The following is an 8,489-nucleotide window of genomic DNA, read 5'->3' as shown; positions in this document are numbered from 1 at the left end:
GAACATTTAACAGCATCCAAACGAAGCAGAAGGGAAGACACATGTCTTTGTGTTGCCAGTAAAAGAAATAAAATACAGCCAAGCTATCAGGCAAAGACAATCCAGATCCCAGTTGGGTAGCATGATGGTGTGCAGCTGGGACATAAGGTGGGGAACAGGCAAATTGTGGTGCCAGCCTGGAGCTGGCACAGTGATGCCATCAAGTGACAGCCGTGGCTTCAGGATCCATATACTTACATGAGGCAACACTCTGTGTTCCTGCAGCACTGCAAACCTCAGTCTAACAAGTGCAGATGATTTATTTTGATAAAGTGTTTATTTATAAAATTACAGAGAAGAATTTCACCTATCAGTTGTTTAGCAATCTATTTTGTTTTTGTATCTGACAGTGACGGTCCCCTATTGGTTCTGCTGCCAAGTGTTCCAGTGATTCAGAAATTAAGGCTTCAGACAATGGTTGTGCTCACATATAATAGATTGGTCATTGGCTTTCCCGTATCTCGGGTGGGTCATTCTGGGCATCTCTGATTTAATGTGTTGCTGTGCACGTACCTCTTCTATCCTCTTGATATTTGTTCTACATGCCCGCTAGCTTCAGAAATAGTTTCAAGGCTGCAAAAGGCATAGAGGCTGCTCATGGTAAAAACAGTTTTGTGAGGAAACATATTTTCTATTTTCTCAGTTCAGACAAATCCTCTCAGAGGTATCTGTTCATACTGGGTTTTCTGCAGTTGAATTATTTTGAGGTACAAGAGATTGGATGAACCTTTAATTTTATTGGTTTGGTGAAAAATATTTATATGTAATAAAAGCCCTTGACATTTTAATTTTTTAGCCAACTGTAGAAGCAGGAAAGGTACAATCACTATAGTAATGAACTAGCACATTGAATGAGAAGCAATAGATTGTGGTTCATCTTATACTTTTAAAATGCCACAAGGTTCAGGACCAGGAGGCCTCCTCTTATAATGTATTGAGGGGGAAATAGCTGTGTTTGGAGTTGTTGGGAAATTTAAGTAAACGTTGTCTGCTAAACAAGAGGTACACAAGGCCTGTTCTTGTCCCAACCAGGCAGATTTCTGACCTGAGACCATGGAGACAAGGCAAAGGGCTCTCCACTGCTTCAGAATGAGTGATAGCAAATTGGGACAAGCATCAAAGCTCTCAGAGAATCGCAGCCTGTACTTTAAGATAGAGTTATATCTGCTGCCAGTTGAACCATCCATTTGGATATCTAGTTTATGTATGATGGTTCCCTATCCTCCTGCAGGTCAAAGGGTGCTCAACTATTCAAGACATGCCTTTCAGCCATTGATTGATTGGTAATATTTCCGTAACTCCTATCATACATAACAAGATGGCGTAAGAAACAACAACAATAAAATGACATTCAGAATAAACCCTCTGTTATTTTAAAAGAAAAGTTTTATAGACTAGCTAGTCAGGATGACATGCCTTGCATCAGAGTGCCTATCTATCAGGGCAGTAATGCAGGGGGGGATATACATATGCTAGTGTAAAGTGTACATAAAAATGCATAAATTAGAGAAAATAATTTTGTTTTCCCCAAATGTATTTATTAGACAAAACTGAGTATATTAGAATAAATTTGCTGATGAAAATTCATGTGGACTTTTTTTGGAAGAAATGCAAACAGATGTGGAAATGTGGGGAACTGAACATAAGACTGGGAAAAGAGCAAACAGAGAAACTGAAATTGACAGATTTGTCCATCCCTAGTTCATATGACCATCTATGAATTGGCTCCACTAGAGCAATTGCACCAAAGTGACCTCATCACCTCGTCCCGCCCCTTTCCAGTAAGTAGAAGTGGCCCATCTGTGAACAGATCAGATGGACTAAACTCACACCATCCCTGAATATTGGCCATGTTGGGAGGCGCTAATGGGAGTTGGAGTTCAGCAACATTTAAAAGATGTTCCCCACCCATGTGTTAGATGTTACCCAATATGGCAAGGAAAGAGAGTGCAGATGACTAATGATTCCTACTCTTGTCACGTCTTACTAGAATTTCAGCCAGATCTGCAACTTTTTAGAACAGTGAAGATGGGGGGGGGGGGGGAATGCCAAATAAGAGAAAGCATGAACATCAGGGCCTTCTTCTTTCCTAAAACCATTCAGACAATCAAGTTCCCAAACAACACTGTCATAAGGTCACAGAACAGAATTAGCCCTCATCAAGCCCACAATTGCATCCATCCAACAGTCTAGGGCCTTCTCAGCCATTCCCAGTTCAGATATTACAGAGAAATAGAGTTGGGTATCATTAGTGTACTGATGACACCTTCCTCAGAAACTCCTAATGATTGCTCCCAATGGCTTCAAAGTGTGGGTACTAACTTATAAACTCAGTGCTAGATTACTTAAAAGACCACTTTGTCCATTCTGCACCCAATAGATCACGGCAGACGGCAGGCTGGTTTCTCCTGCACGTTTCAAAGGTCTCATAAGCCTGTTCTGTAGCAATTTGAAGCAGGGCTTTTAGTGTGGCCAGCCTGCTATCTGCACTTTCCAGAAATAATTGAGGACATTTTTTGTTCAAACAGGCTTTCCCAGCTGGATAAATGGACTTTTACCACAAGTATCTTCTTTACTAGAAGTTTAGCCTTATTTTTAAATGTACTTGCTGTTTTTCGTGTTTTTAATTATTTTTAATTAGATCGCCTTGAGACAGTTGTTTAGGTGATTAATAAATCAGTGATGATGGCAATGAAAACAACAACAAAACTATGGGGAAACCAGAAGAAGCATGATGGGAGGGGTGGAGCTAACAGAAGAACAGACACAACCCAACAACACTTCTTTACTCATGCTGCCCCTTTATGACTACCATGCCTGAATAAGGGCTTACCTGAATAAGGGGAAACTGATGGTGATTCATGCAAAATCATGTCGACCATTTGTTGGAAAAAATATTGCTTTGGTGAGGATTTTAGCAGTCTTTATTTGGTCAAAAATATGTTTAGAATGGACTACTTGCACATCTGCTTCCAGAACAATGTGCATTTTTTGAATTGTCTTGGAACTGTAATGTATTTACCATGTTTGTATAAAGCTTTATAATTTATAAAGCAGTTCACAACATTAAAAGCGGGTACAATCAATTCAAGGAAATAAATCTTAGCGAAGCTGGAAACAATTCAACAATAACAGCTGCTAGTTTGATCCTCAGTGGCTATCAGTAAGCAGGAGCCTTTTGCGTGCCTGTTTTTTAAAGCCTGCAGGATAAACATATTTTTACCTGTCTCCAAAAGTAAGGTATGGTAAAATGAACCTGGATGAGGGCATTCTTAAATACAGAAGGCAACAACTGAAAAGGCCCTGCTCCTAGTGAATGGGTTGGAATCTTACAGCCACAAAAGATGGAACCCTGAACAGTGCTTCTCCAATAGATTTAAAAAACACTAGGGAGAAATGTTCACAATCGTTTTGCTAGCAATGTGTACTACTGAAGGAGCATCTCCACCCCCATCGCTCAGCCCCGACACTGAGATCCAGTGCCGAGGGCCTTCTGGCGGTTCCCTCATTGCGAGAAGTAAGGTTACAGGGAACCATACAGAGGGCCTTCTCGGTAGTGGTGCCCACCCTGTGGAACACCCTCCCTTCAGATGTGAAGGAAATAAGTAGCTATTCTATCTCCAAAAGACATCTGAAGGCAGCCCTGTTCAGGGAAGTTTTTAATATTTAATGCTGTATCATTTTTAATACTTGATTGGGAGCCGCCCAGAGTGGCTGGGGAAACTCAGCCAGGTGGGCGGGGTATAAATAAATTATTATTATTATTATTATTATTATTATTATTATTATTATTATTAAAATTCTAAACATCAGGAAGAACTTTCTGACAGTAAGAGCTGCTCAACAGTGAAAGAGACTCCCTCATCCCTCATGAGGAGGTGCACTCTCCTTCTTTTGAGGTTTTTAAGCAGAGGTTGGATGATCATGGGTGCTTTAGCTGAGATTCCTGCATTGCAGGGGGTTGGACTAGATGGCCCTCGGGGTCCCTTCCAAATCTACAATTCTGTGGTTCTATGATTAATACTTCTGTTGTTAAAAGGGAAGGCAGTTGGTCAAATATCTGTTATTTATGAAATACTATTGCAAAACCTTATTAGCCAGTTTTCATTATAGGAAGATCAGCACTCCTTAGAAATCAGAAATATGGTTATAATTCAAATGCAAAATTGGCATATATATAATTCAACATCTTGCATTTCTTAAAGAGAACCAGCTGGAGAAACTTTTATAATCATGTTGGTGATCTGTTTCCACTTTAAACTCACATTGGTTTTTAGCGTAAATCTTATAATACAATGTACTAGCTTGCATATACAGTACAGTGGTACCTCAGGTTACAGACCCTTCAGGTTACAGACGCTTCAGGTTACAGACTCTGCTAACCCAGAAATAGTACCTCGGGTTAAGAACTTTGCTTCAGGATGTGAACAGAAATTGTGTGGCAGCAGCAGGAGGCCCCATTAGCTAAAGTGGTACCTCAGGTTAAGAACAATTTCAGGTTAAGAATGGACCTCCAGAATGAATTAAGTTCTTAACCTGAGGTACCACTGTAAGTATCTTTCATATTTAAAGTTAAGTATAAGGAAAATATTGATTGTTTCAAATATAGTTTGAGCATACTAAAGAAAACACACTGCAAGGGACACTAGTTGCTTACATACATTAAGCTACAGTGTATCTCAATTACATATTTTCACATTTGCCAGATCTGAAATCTAGCATCTTCTTTCAATTTCAGTTTTCCAGAAGCAGCTTTATTCTACATCATGAGTTAACATTGCATTTTCCTCAGCCACAAATCCATGGGCACAAAAAGTCATGCCCCCTCATCTGCATTTTATTAAACATTATTAAGATTCCCACAGAACTTCTTTATAGCTTTCGACCTGTAATTCACAATTATCTCAATCACTCTGGCTCTTCTATAAGCCAAGCATTTCACACCTCCTTGATTGATTAATTAATTAACTAACTAACTAGAGAGGTTCGAGCAATCTTCAACCCAATTATTTTAACTGTTCCATGCTGAGATCTATCAAGAATTCAAAAATCAAGCAGATGGGGGCTAAAAGTGTGTTTGGCTATTTTAAACAAAGCTCATGATTCCAAGAGACTTTGAATGTGAGCTAAATGAATGGTCCAATAAATATGGGGTGAAGATATTATTTAGGTTTCATGAATACTTAAACATGTGTACATCAAAGCTATCAAGGCCACTCTCAGTTCCTCAGACATGCCTTTATCTTCATGCATTGAGAACATTAGAATGGCAGTTGTCTGCTTACATACACACAACTTGGGTTGGAATAGAATTCCTATAGCTGTTAGAAGAAGAGGGACTATACAGGAACATAGAAAACTACCATAATACCAAGTCAGATCACTGGCCCATCTATACTGTTGCACACCACCAGTGATGGCCTTGGGCTCTCAAATTTAAGCGGTACCCTCCATTCTAAATCATAGCTGTGGCATCCCCAACAGTGCCCCTGAGGTTCTGCGCCCAGTGCAACCGAATTGGCTGCGCTCCCCTAAATCTGCCTCTGATACCACCCCATGGGCATAGCCAAGCGGAGGCAAGGGGGCAGCTGCCCCCTCAATCAAGTAAATCAATAAAAATGCTTAACAAACTGAGGTTCTGCCCACCACAACATGAAGCCTGCCACCACAACATGAAGCCTGGACGTGATATTATTGCTACCCCTACAACTGCCAATGGGAAGAGAGAAGATGAGCAGTCTTACTGACAAATCAGAAGACAGAAGGGTTTCAAAACAATTTAAACTCCAGGATAATAGATAGATATGCAGCAGACATCTAACTTGTTAAAGGTTGGTGACTCAAGTTGGCTGTGTGCATAGTTGGACTAGATTAAGGTTCCCAGATGTCCCTGTTTCCCGGGGACAGTCCCTGGACTTACAAATCAGTCCCCATACAAAATCCATTGAAGTTGAAAAGTGTCCCCGGATTCATTGAAAAAAAAATCTGGTAACCTTAGACTAGATGACCCTCAGTATCCCTTCCAGCTATACAGTTCTATGATTCTATGATCTTTCAGATCAGTCAAGACAGGATTAATTCATCCCAAACCATAACAAAATTAAATTCTTTTTTTTGTTGTTGCCATTATTTAAATTTAAACAACTTTGCAAGTTTCAGTCTTCACCATGAAAGACAAGATAGCTCAGGCATGAAGGAATATATTTCTTAATCAGAGGATAAATCACTCTCATTGCATTGCACAGGTTGCATGCAATTTGAGCCAGCTGATCATTTCCGGGAGCAATGTAATTTGAATTTCATTTTTATTGCATTAACCTTTGTTTCCTTATATGAGATGGCTCCTTACACTAACAAGTTTTGGGGCACAGCAGTAAAGACGAGCATTAATATTGGCTGTGGATGCCCACCCAACCCGATTTATGGCCCTGATTTACTGATCCAGATCATGCCCAATCCAGATTGTGCCCCAGAAAATGCAGATCTCCCAAAATCCCACTGATTTCCAGTGGAAAGCCAAAGCAGTCCCAGCTTTCTCATTTTATCACAAATGGAATCTGCAGATATGGTAGCCCCTACAGAGTGGATTAACCATTCCAAATTTCAGACAGGTAGCTCCAGGTGTTTTCATGTTAATCACCTTTATTTTTTTATGTTTTCAAAGTAAAATGGCCATTTTTATTTTTTTATTTTCCCCCACGTAGGGGCATGAAATTTTACAGGCCTGCTAGCCCCTACAACAGGGGATTCAGACTGCCAAATTTCAGAGTTGTAGCTTCAGGGGGTTTTATGCTATCCATCTTCAAAAAAGGTTCTTTCTTTTTAAAAAAGACTGTTGAGTACTTAATTCTTCTGTGTTTGGCCTTTCACTTCTATAACAGTTTTGAAAAACAGTTCCCTGGAGGCACAACTGTCTCCAGGCAGAAAAAAACAGATGACACCCTTGCCTGGCAGGCACTGAGATGCGTCTCCTGAGTGATGCAGGGCTGATTTGCAAAGCAGCAAAATGGGCAGGTATGTAGACAGGCAGAGCAGCGGCAAGCAGAGAGGCATGCCATGGGCAGGCAGCATAGGCAGGCAGAGCCTAGTAGGCAGAAGGGGGGAAATAACATGCACACAAAACAACCCGGGACTCTTTTGAGGGGCAGATTGTCACAGCCAAGAGAAAAAGTAAACCATGGAGCCACAAGAAGATGCTGTCACATAGGAGGCAAATTGCCAACAGCAGGAGCAGTGAAAGAGAAGGGAAATAAAGTATTTTATTTAGTCATTGCCTAAGTGTTCTCCTAAGTTAACTGTTAGGGTATAAAACAACAGAGTATTAAGGACTGATTAGGAAAGGATTGGCATAAGCAGTGCTTTTTTCCTATAAAAATACTGTATTGGCCCAATTATATTATATAAGCTGTACACGAATATAAGCCGCACCTTTAAAATGGGAGGACGGGAGGAAGAAAAAATACCCGAATATAAGCCGCTCCATTCCTTGCTGCTTCTGGCTACATACTTGGGGGGGGGGTGGAGCTGTGCTGCGTTTGGCAGTGGGCTTTCCCCTTCCTTGCTCTCTCCCTTCCCGGCCTTGGGGGAAGAGGACAGAGGACTACACGCGGGGCGGGCACTGCTTTGCCCTGCACTTATGGCTACATACTGTACAGTCACGAATATAAGCCGCACTTTAAATTTGGAGAAAAAGTGAGGCTTATATTCAGGCCAACTCACCATGGAGTTGTTACAGTAAGTGCCACACTTTTTAACAACAACAAAAGAGGTGCCAGTACTGTGTACCCTTGAGTACCCCCTTGAAAAAACAGCACTGGGCATAAGGGGATATAAACCAGGGTGGCCCGCAAGGCCCTTTTTCGGTGGCCCTTGCGAAGTACCAAAGGAGCATCATTATCGGCAATGGGAATTGGAATGACAACATCTGAGATCCCTCCCCGCAGTTAATGCCTGGTGGCAGCAGCAATAAATTCCCTGTGCACGCACAAGATGGCACTTTAGGGCAGGCATAGGCAAACTCGGCCCTCCAGATGTTTTTGGGACTACAACTCCCATCATCCCTAGCTAACAAGACCAGTGGTCAGGGATGATGGGAGTTGTAGTCCAAAAACATCTGGAGGGCTGAGTTTGCCTCTGCCTGCTTTAGGGGTTCGGCACTGAGCAAGAAGTGAAAGAGGAAGCTGAGGTAGGACCAAAGAGAAGTGAGCGGGCCAGCGACGAGATGCCGGAGGCCACAGCGACGAGATGCCGGAGGCCACATGCATCTTCTTCCTTTCTCAAACCACTTTCCAGCTGGGAGCTTCACACTCCTGGAAAAAGGGACCCAAAGGACCTGGTAGATCCTTGGGCAGCTGCAGCTCTTCCTGTGAAAGGAAGCCAGTGAGAGAGGTAGTCACCCAGCAAACTTCATTGCCATGTGAGGATTTGAACCCTGGTATCCCAGGCCTTAG

Source organism: Podarcis tiliguerta (assembly GCF_965153285.1).
Source record: "Podarcis tiliguerta genome assembly, chromosome: 2".
Lineage (NCBI taxonomy): Eukaryota > Metazoa > Chordata > Lepidosauria > Squamata > Lacertidae > Podarcis > Podarcis tiliguerta.
This window is presented reverse-complemented; position numbering follows the sequence as displayed.